Source organism: Dermochelys coriacea, chromosome 2 (assembly GCF_009764565.3).
Source record: "Dermochelys coriacea isolate rDerCor1 chromosome 2, rDerCor1.pri.v4, whole genome shotgun sequence".
Classification (NCBI taxonomy): Eukaryota; Metazoa; Chordata; order Testudines; family Dermochelyidae; genus Dermochelys; species Dermochelys coriacea.
In genome coordinates, this window is record NC_050069.1 from 28128914 (window position 1) to 28146751 (window position 17838).

General features: G+C 38.6%; 1 protein-coding gene across 3 annotated transcripts in view; it reads left to right on the plus strand.

The window, feature by feature from the left end:
- Positions 1 to 11451: 11451 nt before the first annotated feature.
- Positions 11452 to 17838, plus strand: part of TRPS1 (transcriptional repressor GATA binding 1) — a 263286-nt gene continuing 256899 nt past the window's right edge. Inside the window, exon 1 of one of the 3 annotated variants that reach the window (XM_038389249.2) lies at positions 11452 to 11954. The gene's annotated coding sequence lies outside the window, so the exon portion shown is untranslated. Of the gene's footprint in view, positions 11955 to 12485; positions 12736 to 17838 lie in introns of those variants that run through there. The other 2 variants (XM_038389253.2, XM_038389250.2) reach the window with 2 other exon arrangements.

Sequence of the window (17838 nt, forward strand, 5' to 3'; positions counted from 1 at the left end):
AAAAAGAAAAGGAGTACTTGTGGCACCTTAGAGACTAACAAATTTATTAGAGCATAAGCTTTCGTGAGCTACAGCTCACTTCATCGGATAAGCCAGTTAGCTTGACATCAGTCCCAGGCAAATTCATGGAGAGGCTGATACAGTCGGTAGAGAATTAAAGGATGGTAGCATAATTAATACCAATCAACATGATTTTATGGAAAATAGGTCTTGTCAAACAATCTTGATTTTTTTTATGAGATCACAAATTTGGCTGATAAAGACAACTGTGTTACATAATATTGTTAGACTTTTGTAAGGCATTTGACTTAGTCCTACATGATAGTTTGTTAGAAAAAAAATAGCAAAACACATAGTCAATGCAGCCTATACTAAATGGATTAAAAGTAACCAAACTATGGATAACCTGTAGATCTCAAAAAAAAGAAAAGGAGTACTTGTGGCATCTTAGAGACTAACAAATTTATTTGAGCATAAGCTTTCGTGAGCTACAGCTCACTGCATCCGATGAAGTGAGCTGTAGCTCACGAAAGCTTATGCTCAAATAAATTTGTTAGTCTCTAAGGTGCCACAAGTACTGCTTTTCTTTTTGCGAATACAGACTAACATGGCTGCTACTCTGAAACCCATAGATCTCAAAAAGTAGTGGTTATTGGGGAAGCATCATCAATAGAGGGGTTTCTAGGGAGGTCTGGGAAAATTTATTCTGAGCCTAATGCTGTTCAATATCTTTATCAATTATCTGGAAGAAAATGCACAATAATTTCAGTTGAAATTTGTAAATGATACAAAAAATTTCTAGAGTGTTAAATAATGATGGGGACAGGTCAGTCAGAGAGACTGATCAGGATTGCATGGTAATGTGAGCTCACTCAACAATGTGCTTTTAAACACAGCCAATGCCAGGTCATACATTGAAGAACAAAGAATTAGATCACCCTTATAAGATGGGGGAATGTATCCTGGAAAGCAATGACTCTAAAAAGGACTTATGGGTCATGGTGGATAACGAGCTGAATATGAGCTCCCAGAGTAATGCTATACCTAAGAGGGCAAATGTGATCCTGGGATGTATAAGCAATGGGATATCAAGTAAGAGTAGGGAAGTTGTATTACCTCTGTGCATTAAGGAGACCAACCAGTTCTGGTGTCCACACTTCAAAAGGGATGCTGGCAAATTGGAAACACTTCAGAGAAGAGCAATAAGAATGATTCAAGCTCTGGAAAATATGCCTCATATCTGTTTACTTTATCCAAGAGAAGGATAAGAGATTACTTGATCATTGTCTACAAGTAACTACATGGGAAAGAGATGTGTGATCACAAATGATTTTCCTTAATCTAGCAGAAGGAGGTTTAATGAGATTCAGTGGTTGGAAACTGAAGCTAGACAAATTCAGACAAGAAATAAGACTCAAATTTTTAACAGTAAGGGTAATTAACCAATACAACAACTTATGTAGGGAAGTGGTGGATCTTCCATCACTTGAAGTCTTTAAATCAAAACTAACCATCTTTCTACAAATATACTATAATTCAAACTGAATTTAAAGGCTTGATGGAGAAATTACTAGGTGAGATTCTTGGGCCTGTGTTATGTTGAAGGTCAGATTGATCGTAATGGTCCCTTCTGGTCGGTCTGTCTGTCTGTCTGTCTCTCATATATATATACACCACACACACACTTTTTCTACTCTTTGGATTGTTTTAGCAAATAACAGCATTACATGAATACGAATTTTTAAAGTGAATGCTAAGGTTGATGTTTTAATTGCATAAAAGGCAGACAGTTTGGAGCTCGTCAAGTGTAACTCCCTTTCATATGAGCATTTGAGTAGGAATTTAGGGCCCCATCCAAACCTTTTTAAAATCAGTGGAAAGACTCCCACTGACTTCAGTGAGCTTTGCATCAAGCCATTAAGGGTCAAATTCTGCCACATTCATCCTCCTTGGGCATAGTGGACCCTTCTGCTCTGCAAATGGGCCAGGATTTCTGGAGCCTCCTGTACATTGTGAGGGACAGCACCATGTGCACTCTCTGTGCATGCAGTAATGGCCAGGGTGAGGCAGATTAAGGATGAGGGAGGCTGACGGAACCTCAGCAGCTATCATTTCCATTCCTAAAAATAAGCCATGGCGACCCAGGAAATTAAAAAAAAAATCCCACTAGTGTTACCACTGGATCAGCAGAGAGCAGTAGCATGCGTGAGACAAGACCCCATTGGCTTCTAATGTCTTTACTGCTGTGATAAAAACAGGTCCAGTTGCAGGAGCTCTGTCTCTGTTAGGGCTCCTCACAGTCTGGTGAGATGCTTATATAAAAATATCTTTAATATGGACGTGGTCTGAGATACACTAGTGAGTATGTAGAATCTGTCTGGCTGGGAGGAGGAGCCCATGTGCAGAACCTTTCCACTAAACCTGTGCACTTGGGTTGTGTTCAGGAGATGGGTTATGGCCTATGCATCTTACTGGGTAAGACAACATATTAGTCAGCAAACAATACATTTTACTAGGAAGGAAATGGATTTTTTCCTAAGCTGCTGCTCCAATAAGTCTGCGTAAATCAGCTGAGTGGGCACTGTTTACGTTTTGGCTGCCCCCATTTTATATAGCCAGAGGGGTATAAATCTAGCATTTAGAGGGTAGCAGATTACCACATTTTTCAAATATGCTGATATATCTTTCGTACAGAATGAAGAGAAGAAAATAAACACTGATTTCATGTGCTGTCTCTTAGCTCTTTTGGACCCATTTAATTAAAGACCTTATTCTTTAATTAAATGAAGCAGAGATATGTTGATGGAGGAACCTTAACTCTGAACTTCCTTAATTCAGTGTAATGAAAATCTTAACTTTTTAATTCTGCAGCAATATAGTTTTCTACATTAAATACTCAGTTCTGGTCTTGCTGTATACCTTGGGCCAAAAAAGCTCAGTTCGCCCATCTGCACTCTTGGCCAATCTATACTTGGGAAACCTGGCTTGGTCCATTTGGAGGTAAGTGCAGAGGGAGCAAAAAACATATGCATGAGCTCTTCCCAAGTAGTCCTTTGAGTATGTCTGACCAATTCTCTCTCCCCTGCTGGTGCTGTGTGCCTAGGAACGACCTCATTGGTCAGACTCCTGTAACACTGGCACAGCTCCAGTATCGGGGCAGCAGGGCATGAGGGAGGTACAGAGAACATGGCCCTTCCCTGCCTATGTAAATAAATAAAAGTTATCCCTTATACATTGTGAATGATTGCTGGATGAGTTTTGCCATAAGGGGAGGGCTTCTTACTCTAAGGTACCCCTTCTCCCCAACTGTCTCTTTTCCCTGGCTGGCAGCTCCAGGGAGATGTCACTGGGTCACGTCTCTGCATCCCCATTCCTAGGTCTCTGCCTCTTTCTACCCCACTCCCTAAGATTGGAACACCTTTCTCATCTCATTTCACCAAGCCATTGCCATCTCCATGGTCACTTCTGATTCTCCTCCTACAGATTCAATTCTTCCACTGTGCCCACAAAAACCAAACCAAACATTAAAATACAGAATTTCAAATTATTCTTTCTGTGAGACTTTACAATCTTCTCCATGTCTTCTCTGGAGATTGTAACCTCCTCAGTGTAGGGGCTGTCTTCATTTTGTGTTGTACAGGAACAAGCGCATCATCTGTGGGTTAACAAATAATAATTCCTTCTGTACTGGCACATCATGGCCTATATCCCCTGCTTGGCTAGTTGGACTGGGGGAAGTCTCTAACTCCTCCCCTGGCAAAGAGAAGTTGAATAACTGCATAAGCACTCTCATGGGATGCTTCCCCACTTTAATTTATGCGACCATTATTGCATGTGGGGCTACAGGGCTTTGAGGATCACATAGCTCTTGCTTAAACATAACCTTAAAAATTCTCTATATTTAGTTTTTCTGATTTGTTTTCCAAATTATCCAGCTAAACAAACAACACCAAAAACCCAAACACCTAGATTTTATTACCTGCATACAAAAAGATGTCCTTTTGCAAAAATAAAGGCATTGACAACATACTTTGTTTTACTTACGAGCATTTAAATATTTTAGATGGCATTTAGCACATAGTTTTAATATATTTCTCTGACTCTAAAACAGCTAAAGATCTCCAGTTCAGTGTGTTAGTGGCAAACAATATCAGTGGTTTGCTTTGCAACACAGGGTCTTTGTTGTTGTAGGCTTTTTTTAAGCTTTGTTTGTGTAAATTCTCAATGGAAAAGTGGATAGTATGCGTGACAGATGGTCAGAATAATCCAGCTCTTTTACCAGTCTGTGAAGGGCATTTCAGGTCTGTGTTAAATAAGGAGTCTAACATCTAAATATTTTAGCATGTCATACGGTAACTGTAGGCCAAGTGCACTCCTCTGTTTTCTGTGAGTGGTGCTGGTGGAGGGGGGATTGTTTCTAGGAGTGGAGAATGCCTTCGTCCACCCCTCTGTGGGATTCAGGTTCTATGGGCAGAGAACCAGACAAGGCAAGGGACTCAGCTATTATCTGCGGCAGGATCTGCCTCTCCACCCAAAGAGCTTCCAGGTGCAAATTAATACTGATCTGTCAACATTAACTGGCTCATTCCCCCACTGCTCAGCGAAACCCTTTGTGTGTGGGTGGGGATGGGTTCTAGGGCAGTGAGAGCTGGGGGCACTTGCAGGAGGAATTGGGAAGAAGAACAGAAGTAGGAATAAAGGGTTCCTGCCTATTCTGTAGGGCAATCTGGTCCCCCAAGGGGAAGGTAACTAAGTCCAAATTCAGGAGTAGTCCACACTGAGGACAGCTTGGCCCTATGTTGATGGCATACAAATATGTACTGTTTTTAGTACAAATATGTACTAGTTACCAAAAGGCATTGACATTGTTACTTCACAAATAAAGTACATGAGTTATATCAAAGAGCCAACTAGCCTCAGTGTTAATATCATTACATACATTCATATAAGAAATCTGATTGCCCGAGTTCTAACATAGTGAGATAGATGAGACACTAGTTTAAGCTTCCAGCTTTGGGGCCTGAATTCATTCCTGTGCTAATGCTGAGCCCAGTGTGACGGCAGAGGGAGGCAGCTTGTGCCTCTTTGATTATGGACCTACCAAGGGCAGACTCAGATCTGGCACATGTTAAGGAAGCCCTATAGGCCATTGCATAGCTCACAGTCCTAATCAAAGGGGTGCATCCTGATACCCCCCCACCCAACCATAAAATGCTGTCTGTCCAGGACATCCTTGCACTGGGGAATTCACTATGGAACATGTGCAGTTGCTGTGCTCTAATATAGCTGACACAAAGGAGATCTGTGGCAGCAGTGAATTGGGCACAAAATGCTTTCACTCAGTGGAACAACTGGATCAGATCCTAGCAAACCTGTTTGTGGTAGTAAGTACTGTGCCTCTTAGTTACTGTTTGCAGAATCAGGCCCTTAAATTTATAAAAGCAATAGTAGATTTTTAAAAGTGCAGTCACAGTGGATTCCTACAGGTTTTTTGTGGTTGAAAGCTCTTCTAAGAACATAGGTGCATTGATTGCAAAAATGCCCATGTTTTCTGTTTTTACTTATTGTACATATAGTAGAGACCACTGAAAAATTAACATTTATAGCATTGCTGCATTGGCCTTTACTGTGTGACTTGCATTATTCCTTATATTTACAATTGGAAATAGTGGAAATATTGTGGTAAATTTTACTAATACATGTGTGTGTGTTTGTGTGTGTGTGTGTGTGTATGTGCATTTTCTAATGGTATTTCTATGTTATATAATATAGGTAGACAGGTGACATGTTATTGGAGTGGAGGATGTACTTATTGCAAGGTGAAATACATATATCCGAAAGTGTTTCTCTTTCCTAAACTTAAACAAAGATCTCACATCACAAGCTTTGTAAATAAATCTTTGCTGTAACGAAAATGTACTCCTTAGAGTCTACCACATTGTTTTTTACATTAAAATAAAGTAAGAGTTTGATTGGGTGAGCAGTCTTAGATGGAAAATCTATTTACAAGAAATAAAATGAAGGAAAAGTGTAGGATGTACTATAGCTTGGAGAAAAAAGTGGCTGTATTTATGGCTCCATGGGAGCCAAACAGTTTGATTGTTTGGAGTGGTGACTTTATATTTGGAGCAATTGTAGTGCGATTTAGTATAGCAACACTTTAACTTTGTATCAGTGAACCTCATAAAGAAGGTGAAAAATGTATGTATAGATGCTTGAGCTACAGCTCCCTGAAGTCAACAGGAGTCTTTCCAATTATTTAAATGGATTTTGGACCAGCCCCATTTTAACCCTTTGGATGTGCAGCAATGCCCATATGTTGGAATGGGTACAAGGAGCAGGGGCTGACGCAGTTGGGGGTAGGGTTTCTATCTGGTGGGAAATGATGGGAGGAGGGAAGGGGCTCCAATTGTTTTGGACTGCCGACTAAAGGTTAGTTCAGTGTATGGTTGAGTTATGGGAAGGAAAAGTGCTGCTGTTTCTTTAATGGATATATTAATTGATATAACCTATTATATATGTGTCAAGGGCGCACAGAGCCTCAGTTGAGCACCCTTCTGTTTTGGAGTTTTTTAAATCAAAATCTATATAATTGTAAGTATTATTATATGTAAATGATTTTGAGGAGTTTCGGGTTTCTTGTTTTTAATTTTCCAGTAGATTTCACAATAGTGGAAGGTGATAGATAATTTTAGGAGTATCTACCTACCTACCTACCTACCTAGAAGCCTGGATAACAGCAGTATTCCATATTGCCCAGACAATGTTCCTCATCCATGATTTGGAGGAACCACCTGTTGGCATGAAAGGGTAGTTGGGTCTTCATGCCTTATAATCCATGGTATCTCTGTTGAGACTGCTGACAAGAGAGATGGTGTATTCAGGTGGTGACTGGGCTAGTTGTGGTGGTGATGTACTGAGATGGACATTTTTCTACTATGCAACATACAAGGCTACCAAACATCTACCAGATGTTAATGATTTTCCATCACTACTGGCTTGGCCTGTATTAAAATGGTGACATTCAAGTGAAAGGCTCCATTTCCCATTACCAGATATCCAGTCCCCTTAGAAAACATTTGTTGAATCTGGGATCATGCCATTTTATTCTCATGCTTCTGTTGCAGGATGTTTCACTGGCTATCCCTAGTACTATCCCATCTATCACTGTGCACAAACTCTTTTCAGAAGCATTTAAACCACCTAATTATGGTCCCCAATCCAGTTCTTTTTGAAATCAGTGATAGTTTTGTCTATGCTTTAGTGTACAACTGGAAGTTTAGAAACGTGACTCATTAGCTATGTAAAAAAAGGACAGAACTTCCCTGATGAGATGCTAGGATTCCATGTGACAAAAGTTGTGAAAAGAAATGAAGTAGGTTTCAGAGTAGCAGCCGTGTTAGTCTGTATTCGCAAAAAGAAAAGGAGTACTTGTGGCACCTTAGAGACTAACAAATTTATTAGAGCATAAGCTTTCGTGAGTTTCGTGAGTTGCATCCGATGAAGTGAGCTGTAGCTCACGAAAGCTTATGCTCTAATAAATTTGTTAGTCTCTAAGGTGCCACAAGTACTCCTTTTCTTTTTGCGAAATGAAGTAGGTATGCAGAAATTCTGTAAATTATGGTGTTTATATTCTCAAGAAACTCTCATTGAAGTTCCCCAGACTCCTAAGATAATGCTTCTCAAAATGTTCATTATTGAAGACAGTAAAGTGAATGGTCTTTAGAATTCATGTGATATACTACTAACTAGAGGGAGAATAATACAGAAATACCTTCTTGATGATGTGTGCTAAAGCAGCAGGCATTTAAGAGCAATGTATGTCAATCTCTGAGATTTTTGTAAAGAATTGCAATTTATGACGTGTTAGGGTAAACAGTTGGATTATATTTCTAAAATGTATGTTCCATCAGGTAGAATCATTGTGATTATAGGATCTCATATTTTAAGTAAGTAAGTTATGCACTAAAAGGCTGAAATTGTAAAACAAGTATGCTGTGCTTAACTGGTAATCCCTCTTTGTATCTACCCAGAATAAACTACAAGAAAAGAAAAACTGCATTAAATTTTTTAAAGGAATAAATGGCATGTTATGTCATCTTGATAAATAATGACTTTTATACTTTTTTTTCCTTCAAGAAGCTACTGTGACCGGCCTTTCTATTCTCCCTCAGTGGAGAATATGCTTGAGTGTAAAAAATGGAGGTTTATTTAGAAATTACTTTGTTCATGCTTCTGATGAGACAACAGCACATTCTCTACGTTTTCTTGCTTTGCTATTTTTCCTTCATTTCTGCTTCAGTTTTTATATGTCACAGAAAGCTAGACTCTTTTTATTTCAACAACTACCTACTGTCACATAGAATGTAGGTTTCAAATAACACAAAATAAAAGTTGCTTTAAATGGTTTTGCATATGCTTGACAGCAGAAGATAATAAACGAAAAGAAATCTTCAATATTTCTTCTAATGCAATTTGTGCCATGTCACTGTCCAAGGATTATAACAACAAATCAACAAATATTTGAAGGAAGACAATATACATAGCTTATTTTCTATATTAAAAACAACTGTCAAACAATTACTGTATGACCTCATGAATTAGCTGGTTGTTTTGAAATATTCCTCCTAGGATAAAAAAAAGCTATATGGGCCTTTGAGCCTGAACATATTGTGTCAATCATGAGCATATGCAACATATCTAAAGCATGAGGTAAAATTTTTCTTTGTAAATAATTTCATAAATAAATAATTTGCTTCAAAAAGTTTATGAAAATATTTTTGCTTTTATTAAGTTCTCTACAGATCTCGGTTAATATAAACAGATTGATATGGATGTCTTGATCTGCTTTATTTTAATTTGAAATGCAGAATGTTTCATTATAAGATACTATAGTACTTTTCTATGCAATACAGTGTTTCGCTAAAGCTTCCTATTTTAAATAATGAAAAAGCAATTTGTTATTCTAGCAGTTTATGACCTGTGCATTTACTATTTCATTCTAAAAATACAGTACATCTTTACCTGTCATTCTGTATCTTTTCATGTGATTTAAAAATGAACATCCTTATTTTCTAGTGAGGTTTTCTGCAGGTGAAAAAAGCTGTGTATATAATCTTAAAGGTTTTCACTTGTTGAAGCATGTACTTTCATTGTTACCAAACTTTTAAATGTTTTATCTCTTGTAGTTTAAAGTCGGGAAAAGTTGCATTGACATATCTTATGAACAGGGATAGGACTGAAGGTGGTGTGTGAGTGTGTTATCATTTCTCCTTTTAAAATAAAAGCCATTAATTGAATAAGCCACAATATAGCAGAGAAGCAAAAGGGAAATAACCCTTGTTTAAATATTTTCCATTCAACCCCATCTTATAGAATGTTTAGCCAAATTATCAGCCAAATACCTGCTTGTTTTAACTGTTTATATACTGAATTTATAGGTCAGATCAGAAAGCCTAGTCAATTTAGTAAAAAATCTAAATTATGTAGACCTGAGAACAAATTTAAATGGAATGGATTAATTATTTCTCAGCATAGTACATAATGAGCAAAAGTTTGTGAAAATGATTCTATACCTTGCCTCTTTGATTAAAGTTTAGCAGTTACATTTGCAGCTTTTCAAAAAAGTGAAAATCTGCCTTCCCAGAAAGCACTTTTACTGTGCACATTAGGGATGTGCTACACTAAATTGATCTGGCACTAAAGTATATAGGTAGTCATTAGTAACAAACTTTAAATTTTACTGAAGATTTTGGAATTACTTTTCTTTGCATTCCATATAAAAACATAACTGTTCCAAAATGAATTTCCGCAGATGGGGATATGGTAAATCCCACACACAATATATCAGTTCTCGTCTCTTCTTTCCAGGGAGGTACAGGATGCTTCATCGTGGAACTATATTTTACTTATCCTTTTCAGCCTGACAAGTTCACCTCTTGTACATGAATTATTGTTTTTCTATTCATAAAGTGCCTTATCAGGCAACCCCAAAAAAGAACTTAAGGGGGAAATGTGTTTCTAGGTGATTTACATGAGCAATTACTTTACAAATCTGCCATTATATTATACTAAACATAAACGAATAATGTATAGGTCTAGAAAAGTGGATGAAAATGGCATACACTTTACAACAGGATTTTTACTTTACCTCAGTTTGTATCTTTGAAATTTTTTTCTTTGATACTTAAGGTTTTCCTGAAAATAAAATTGTAAGTCAAATATTATGCTATGTTAAACACATTTTGTGGGAAATAACTTAATCTCTAACTAATATTTTAATGACATAACTCTTTTTTTCAATTTCTCACTTGAATTATATGTATTGTTAGTTGCAAAAATCCAGAATGTGTATATTTTAGTATGAATTAGTTGAAAATGACTGGCATAAAAACATGCCACATAAAGTCACCTAACTGCAGAAATTGTGTCCAAATGCCCAACAAATGTTTACATAGTTTTTAATGCCTACTCTATTTGGGATTTAAAATCCTTTCACAGGAACTGTTTATATATTGCTTCTCCTTAGACTTTTTTTTTTCCATACAATCATATGCAGACTTCTGGCAATTCATGGTATGGGAAAAATCTGACTTTTTAATTTAAAAGATTCTGTATAGACATAGAAATGTGTAAAGAACTATCTGAAAAGAGGGCTGGGATTGTCCTGTGTCTGGTAGCACAGAAAACCAATAATGGTTTGTATTAATTTGAAAACTGAGAAATAGTATGATACTGTAATAAAAATAAACTAGTCTAGACTTCTCAGTAAATCTTGCCTACTTTGTGTTTGTGTTATTTAGATTGTAAGATCTTGGGGGCATGGACTATATATTTTGTGCCTTGGACAGTGTGGTATTGTCAGTTCTATACAAATAAAATAAAATAATAATAATAATAATTATATTAATTAAGGCTATTAGAAACTGATCCCACTAAATGAGCTGCCCTTTGCACAGATCAGGGCACTCCACTGTCATGCCTCCTACTATTTCCCCCCTCCGCCCCCCAACTTAGAAAAGTTCCAGTTGTTTTTCTCTCCCTTTGTACTGAATCAAAATGAAAGGAAAACGTTGAGAGCTGCAGATGCCTTTACATAGTGCATTCGGGCACAAATCTTGTGCAGGTTTAGAAAGGCTGAGAAAAGACCAGCAGCATGAACCCATAATTATTAATAAATAACAACTATTAAGAATCCGGACGACCAGAGAGGCTATTTCCCTCTCAAACTTTCCCAAGGATGTGATCTGCCTGGCTGAGTCCATTCCTCAGTGAAGCTCCCCACGCTAGAGCGTCCCGCATAAAGGTTAATTTAAGTTACTTGATTTAAAAAAGTTTTGAATGACTTGGTCTATTCCAAAGCCGCCTATTCCCCAGTGGCCGCTGCTGCTGCCTGGCTGGAGGAGGAGGCTGATCAGAGCAGCACTGTGGGGACGCCTGTACTGTCTCTTTAAGGGCTCTCAGGCTGGGGTGGCGCTTTTCTCTGCTAAGGCTCCTTTGATATTAATAGTGTTGGTGTCTTGAAACTGACGTAATGCTCGGAGACTGAGGTCCTGACAAGCGATAACATTTCTGATAAAGAGCTGATCTTCCTGCAATCTAAAGCCGCCTCCTCTCCTCCTTTGGGGGCTTGTTGTTCCACTAGACCCAGGCTCCCTCCTCGCTCTCTCTCTCTGTCTCCTCTTTTATAAACACACCAGGCACATCCAGGTCCCTGCTCTCTTTCCCTTTCTCTCTCTCTCTCTCCCTATAAAGAGGGGGGCAAGGGGGAGAGGGGGAAAGGCAGGAGAACCTCTCCCCCCTCGCTTTTTTTTCTTTCTCTCTCTCTCCCCCCCCCCACTGCCCCCAAATAATCCAAGATCAACTCTGCAAACAACAGAAGACGGTTCATGGCTCAAACCACAGCTCCACCATCTTTCAGGCTGCTGAGATTATTATTGCCGATTAATCAACAGGTAAGGGGGGGGGGAGAGATCGGGGGTGGGTTGGGAAGGACACAGATCGAGGGGTGGGGGAGATCAGCCACAAAAGTGCATGGGGATGGGGGGGGGGGCCCTTCCTGCTACGTCTGTTGATATTGCGTATGTAGTAAGTGTGTTGCTCTGTGCTAAGTGCTGTGTGTGTGCAATGGGAAGGGGGGGGACTGGGGGATTTAAAAGTGAGTTTCTTTGCACACACACGCACACATACAAAGCAGGGAGCTTAAAAAACCAGAGGGAAGCGGGGGCTTCTCGGATTTCACAGGCTGAAGGGGGGTGGGGGTGGGGGGGTGGGGTGCATTTTTTTTTTTTTCCTCCCTTCTTCGGAGGGTCAAAGCCATGTGTGATCGCTGGAAACTGGCGACTTCCAAACCGCAGTAGCCCCTCTGGAGTCAGGAGGAGGGTCAAGTTCAGCCACCGAAGAGAGCAGGGCAAACACCCCCCCTTCTCTGTTTTAAGACTCTCGCCTTCTATTTACCCAAGGGGGGGGGGGGCGGGGGAGGGCAGTTCCAGGGCTATCTCCCTTCGCCTCCTCCCGTACGTGGAGCTACTTCTTATCGCTCTGATTGTTCATTCCCCACCATCGGGGCGCTGGAGGGGAGGGGAAGGGGGGGCGGCGCGGTGGAAGTAGAAGAAGAGCAAAGAGATTTTGCATCCGATGAGCCGCGGTCGCACAGTGCTGGCTGCTGCTGCTGCTGCTGCAAGTTTTAATGGGAATCATGACAAGCGGGGCACAGAGAGACCATCATGAAGAGTAGTAAGTTTGGGGCAAACTTTTTTTTTTTTTTTTTTTTAAATTTGTCTTGGGGATCCAGCAGGGGAGGCGGGGGGTGGGGTGGGAGGAGGGGAGGGGGTGGGGCAGGAGCCGAGGGGGCTCCGTTCCCGTCACACCGGGGGGAAAGGCGACATGGGGTGTGTGTGTGTGTGTGTGTGTGTGTGTGGTTTTTTTAAAAAAAGGAAATCGGAGAGTACAGAGAGAGACGTAAAACTTTTCCCTCTTAAAGGCAAAGTTGTGCTCTCAGAGTTGAGCCCCCCGCGCTGAGCTCCGGCCAGGGTTGCCATAACTTTGTCTCGTGTCTCGCTTTTTATTTTATTTTATTTGTACCTCTCCCTTGCTTTCTCCATTTGGGATCTGGGTGACGTTGTCGTTTGTTTGTTGTGGAAAGGTCTGCGGGAACGGGGATGTGGAGAGACTTCCTAATAGCTCGGGAGAGGAAAGTGTGGTGGTGATGATGAGGTAGGGATGTGTGTATGTGTGGGGGGGGGGTGTGGGTGTGGGTGTGGGTGTGTGTGCGCGCGGGTGGGTGTGCGTGTGTAATGTGTGGCTTGTTTAAAAGCTCCAGGGTGCAGGAAGGTGGCCCGGTGGTTTATGGTGGGCTGTACAAACTCTCTCTCTTTCTCTCTCTGAGTTTCTCTGCCTGATTCCTGCCTGTGATCACTGGGTATGGGAAGTGGACCCAGGGAAAGAGGACCCTGGCACTCAGAATTGATTCTCCAGAAAGACCCACAAACTTGCGGGACCTCAGCAGCATTGTGGGCTATTTTTCAGTGTAAAATTGTTTTGTGACTTGAGCAGCTCATTAGGTAGCACCTCGGTTTGACATTTTGGTATGTTTAATTTATTTTTCTTTATTACAAATAACATGATTTTTTAATGTTCCAGGACTCTCATGCACTATTTTTGAAGGAATAGAGTGGCCCATTAACTTAAAAAGAATCAGACATTCTCCATCCACAAATGTCAAATCTCTAAAGTGCGTGGAAGGCCTGGGGCACTGAAAAATGTGGGGATAAACCATGCATTAAAGTGAAGACATCTCTTAATTCCATCCCCTTCGCAAATGCAAATACACTATCTGGTAGGAGAATGAAATGATAAATGCCAGGGGACAAAGCAGAGAGAGTGTGGGAGGAAAATACTTTTTTTTTTTAATATAATGACTGTAAGCTCTTTGGGGCATGGACTGTAAGCAGTTCGTACAGCACAGCACATTGTAGATGCTACTTGAAACAAAAATATTAATAACAACCTCGTTTTCATTTCATTTAGTAAAAGTATAAAGAGCAATCAAGTCCTTTGCCATTTTTAGCTGTCTTCTTCAACTGCGCGGAAACCTATGCGTCTTGGTGGCATCATGTTACTTTTCTGTTGGTTTTAGGAAAAGTTGATCATTTAGAAAAGACTGCCAGAGATAAAAATGCAAGGGGCAGCAAAGGAAAGTTAGTGGTAAGAGCCAGTTCCTGACGTGGACAAAATGAGAATAAAAGTTACAGTAGTTTTTTCTGAGCTGCAGTCAGTGTTTTCCTCATGTTCACCAATACGTGCATTGGGTTAGAGAGCTCTCTCAGATATTCCACCAGAGTGACATTTTAAAAAACCCCAAACAACAAACAAACTCCAAGAGAGTGAGGATTTTTTTTTAAAGTACTGTAGCTCTATGAGTAAATACAGGGCTTATTTGAGAACATCAACTATTTCCTGTAAATTGTGATGCTGACAAGACTGTCTGGAAATGATATCAACACTTTGAAAGATTTTTTTAAACTACTGAGTGAAACATTGTTAATAACATCATTAATACAAACAAGAGAACACTTCTTTCTTTAAAAAAAAGCAAAAAAAGCAGACAAGGCTTATTTTTATTTTAAAAAAGATAAAGATACATATACGTAATTTTTGATAAACTATAGATCATTCAGTAAGCCACATGTAATCACCGATGTTTTACTGCATTAGAGTACAGTACCTTACAACTAACCTCTAAAAATATCACATCAAAATTCTGCCTTAAATTTACATGATTGTGGAAATTCAGATATGAGAAGAACATTTGGTTCATAATCCATCCTGTTGCGCCTGAAAATCGGAGTTTATATGGCATAGAACAATTACACTCTGTTTGAAATTACTTGTGTATAGGGACGCACAACGAAGTGTGCTCAGTACAAAGTTTCATCAGCTTTAAGTTTGCATTTTTTGCTTAGGATGCTCTCACTCAAACTTTGCATATTATCTGGAGACTTTTGCGCGTGTGTGGTTTATTATTTTACTTTATTATAATGTTAATAAGGAAAATTTAAAGTCTCATTGACAAGCTCTGAGATCTGAAAAAAAAAGGAGTACTTGTGGTACCTTAGAGATTAACAAATTTATTTGAGCATAAGCTTTTGTGAGCTACAGCTCACTTCATCGGATGCATTCAGTGGATGCATCCGATGAAGTGAGCTGTAGCTCACGAAAGCTTATGCTCAAATAAATTTGTTAGTCTCTAAGGTGCCACAAGTACTCCTTTTTCTTTTTGCGAATACAGACTAACACGGCTGCTACTCTGAAATCTGAGATCTGAGGCTTCTTGGGTCTTGGTAATGTATGTACAATTAAGTCAAGATTTCCTTTTATTTTTTTATAATGTATTCATGGTATAAACTATTTGATGGCTTTTTTAGAGCCTTTTTGAGCTAACTTATGTGTGTACCATCAACAGAGCACATTCTATATGATTACATGGATCCTTGTAGAAAGGATTTTTTATCATTCTTGTATCATTCTTAATAAACTTCTTAGCATGCCCTCTACCATGTGTGCTATGAGTGTGCATGAAGAATAATATATTTATATATTATAATTCTGTATTAATCAAAGCACAGTAAAAAATCTCTGTAGAATGCAATTTCTGCATAAGTGCAGCGCTTGTTTGTTAAATCTCACAATTTCAACCATATTATATTTTTAACACTGCTTGACACTTAGTGCTTTATATTTTCAAAGCATTATTCAGACACTGAATAATTACTTTCTGTTAATGTGAATTAACTCTATGAGTACTTTATGGGGCAATTATTTTGAAGGAAAAAAGAAAACTTTTTTTAAGTTACAGGACTGTGAAAAAGTTTTTTTTTTAAATAGTGAACACGCTTTTTAAAAAATCCTAAATTTTAATTACAAACATAGGGTGAGTATTTTTAAAAATTGCTCTTTACCTGACAACTTTTGTTCTGAAGTTTGATGGTGTGCATAGAATATTTGTTTAATTTATAAACTCCTGCCAATATTTTAATATAATAATTTAAATGGAAATATGATCAGATCTTAATTGTAGCCACAATGGCAGTATCTCTCTAATAAAGGTTTGTGAGTAGCACCAAATATAATATTGTGAAAAAGTTTATGGTTACATATTTTTGAACAAGACAGGTTGGGAATCTAACAGTCCTTTTTGTTAGCGGAAAGTAAAATGGAAGTAAATTGCATTTTTAATACTGTTTCAGTAAAAAACAAACTATGACCTTGTAATAAAAGTATTGGCCCTGAATTGAAATATTGAGATGAAGATATTCTACTGGTGTTTAAAATGAAGCCATTCATTCAGTAAACTGACAACTTTCCGGTTGGTGTTTGCCCTTGCTTAATTTAGTTTCCTCAACACAACTCGTGAGGTAGTCTGGATCCGTTTTTGGCAGTCTTGGCAACTACAAACTCAGGCATTTCTGTCAGAAATATTTGACTTCACAAGTCAAAATGTGATTGATAAAACTAGGAAGGTACAACAGGCGTAAAGTAAAAGAGCAAACATTTCATAGGCTCGTCTTTTCGTTTTTGAGACTTAGTAAAGTTGTCAGGTAACAAGGAAATATTGATGATTAATACTAAAACCTGCATATTCTGCACCTTCTGTTGTATAAATATCACTGCCTGTTGTCCTTTAGAGGCGTTAATTACTGCATATCTGGTCCAGGTCTTCCTATTTTTGTCTATCCGTAAGATATATAAACGTGCCTTTTCCTATCCTCCTAAAAAAGGAGGAGAATGACTATTTTGTTTAGTAGTATCATGTATTGGGAGAGTAAGGTTATGATTTGACTTTTGGTAGATAAACCTGCACCCAAAGAGAAGATCTTCTGATTACTGTAAAGATATGTTCAGTTTAGGTCAGTGTATGAAGAAAAAGACTTGTAACAAAAGACCTTTATGAGCACTGCTTTTTTACATTGTGTTTTTTCTAATTAAAAACACATATTGAGTGATGTCAGATGACACAGAGGATTAAGGTAGAATTACACAATTATATGATAAAATGTTTACAAGAGCAGGCCCTGTAACAACCCTTTTCAGATTGTGTTTAGCATTAATTTGTTGATGTTGCTTTGCGCCTAGACATTAAAGGGGTCATCAAAATTGAACTACTAGCCAGTTGTATTATTGCTCAGAACATAAGAAATGACAGTTTAAAAAAATGCTATAGTGCACTAGCTTTTCAACCCTGCAGACCAAGGCTCAAATTAGATGTGGGGCAATGGTGGAATAAATACGTTGGTCTCAACTCAGTCTGTAGTGGACATTTTATCACATCACAGAAACATTGCACAACTGAACACCATTCCACATGATGTGTAGGCCATAGTTAGAGGAGGCCCTGGTTTGGCATTACAAGGGATGTGAAGACTGTCATTTAGGTGAACTGGCAGAGTTGTGGGCATGAAATTTTGTTTAATATCTGTCTTTACTTTACACATTTTCTATGCCTTCGATCTGGTGCCTTAAAAGTTCTCCTTAAAACATAATAACATCACTGATGGAAAAGACCTATCCAATTGAATAGAAAATGCTAATCTTTCTATCAGTTTTTTTATCATTATCCTTTGGAGTTTAGTAGAGAATTATATCCCTGCTGTAGAACTCTATAGGATGATTAAGAAACCTGTAGAAAAAATATTCTTTTTAAATTGTGTAGCTTTGAAAAATAATGTCGATAGGACATTTCTGTCTAGATCTCCCTGGGCACCATCCCATTAACTTCTATAGAAATTTCCCATGCTCAGGTTGGAGGAGTAGAAAAATTAAATCAAAATGATCTGTTCC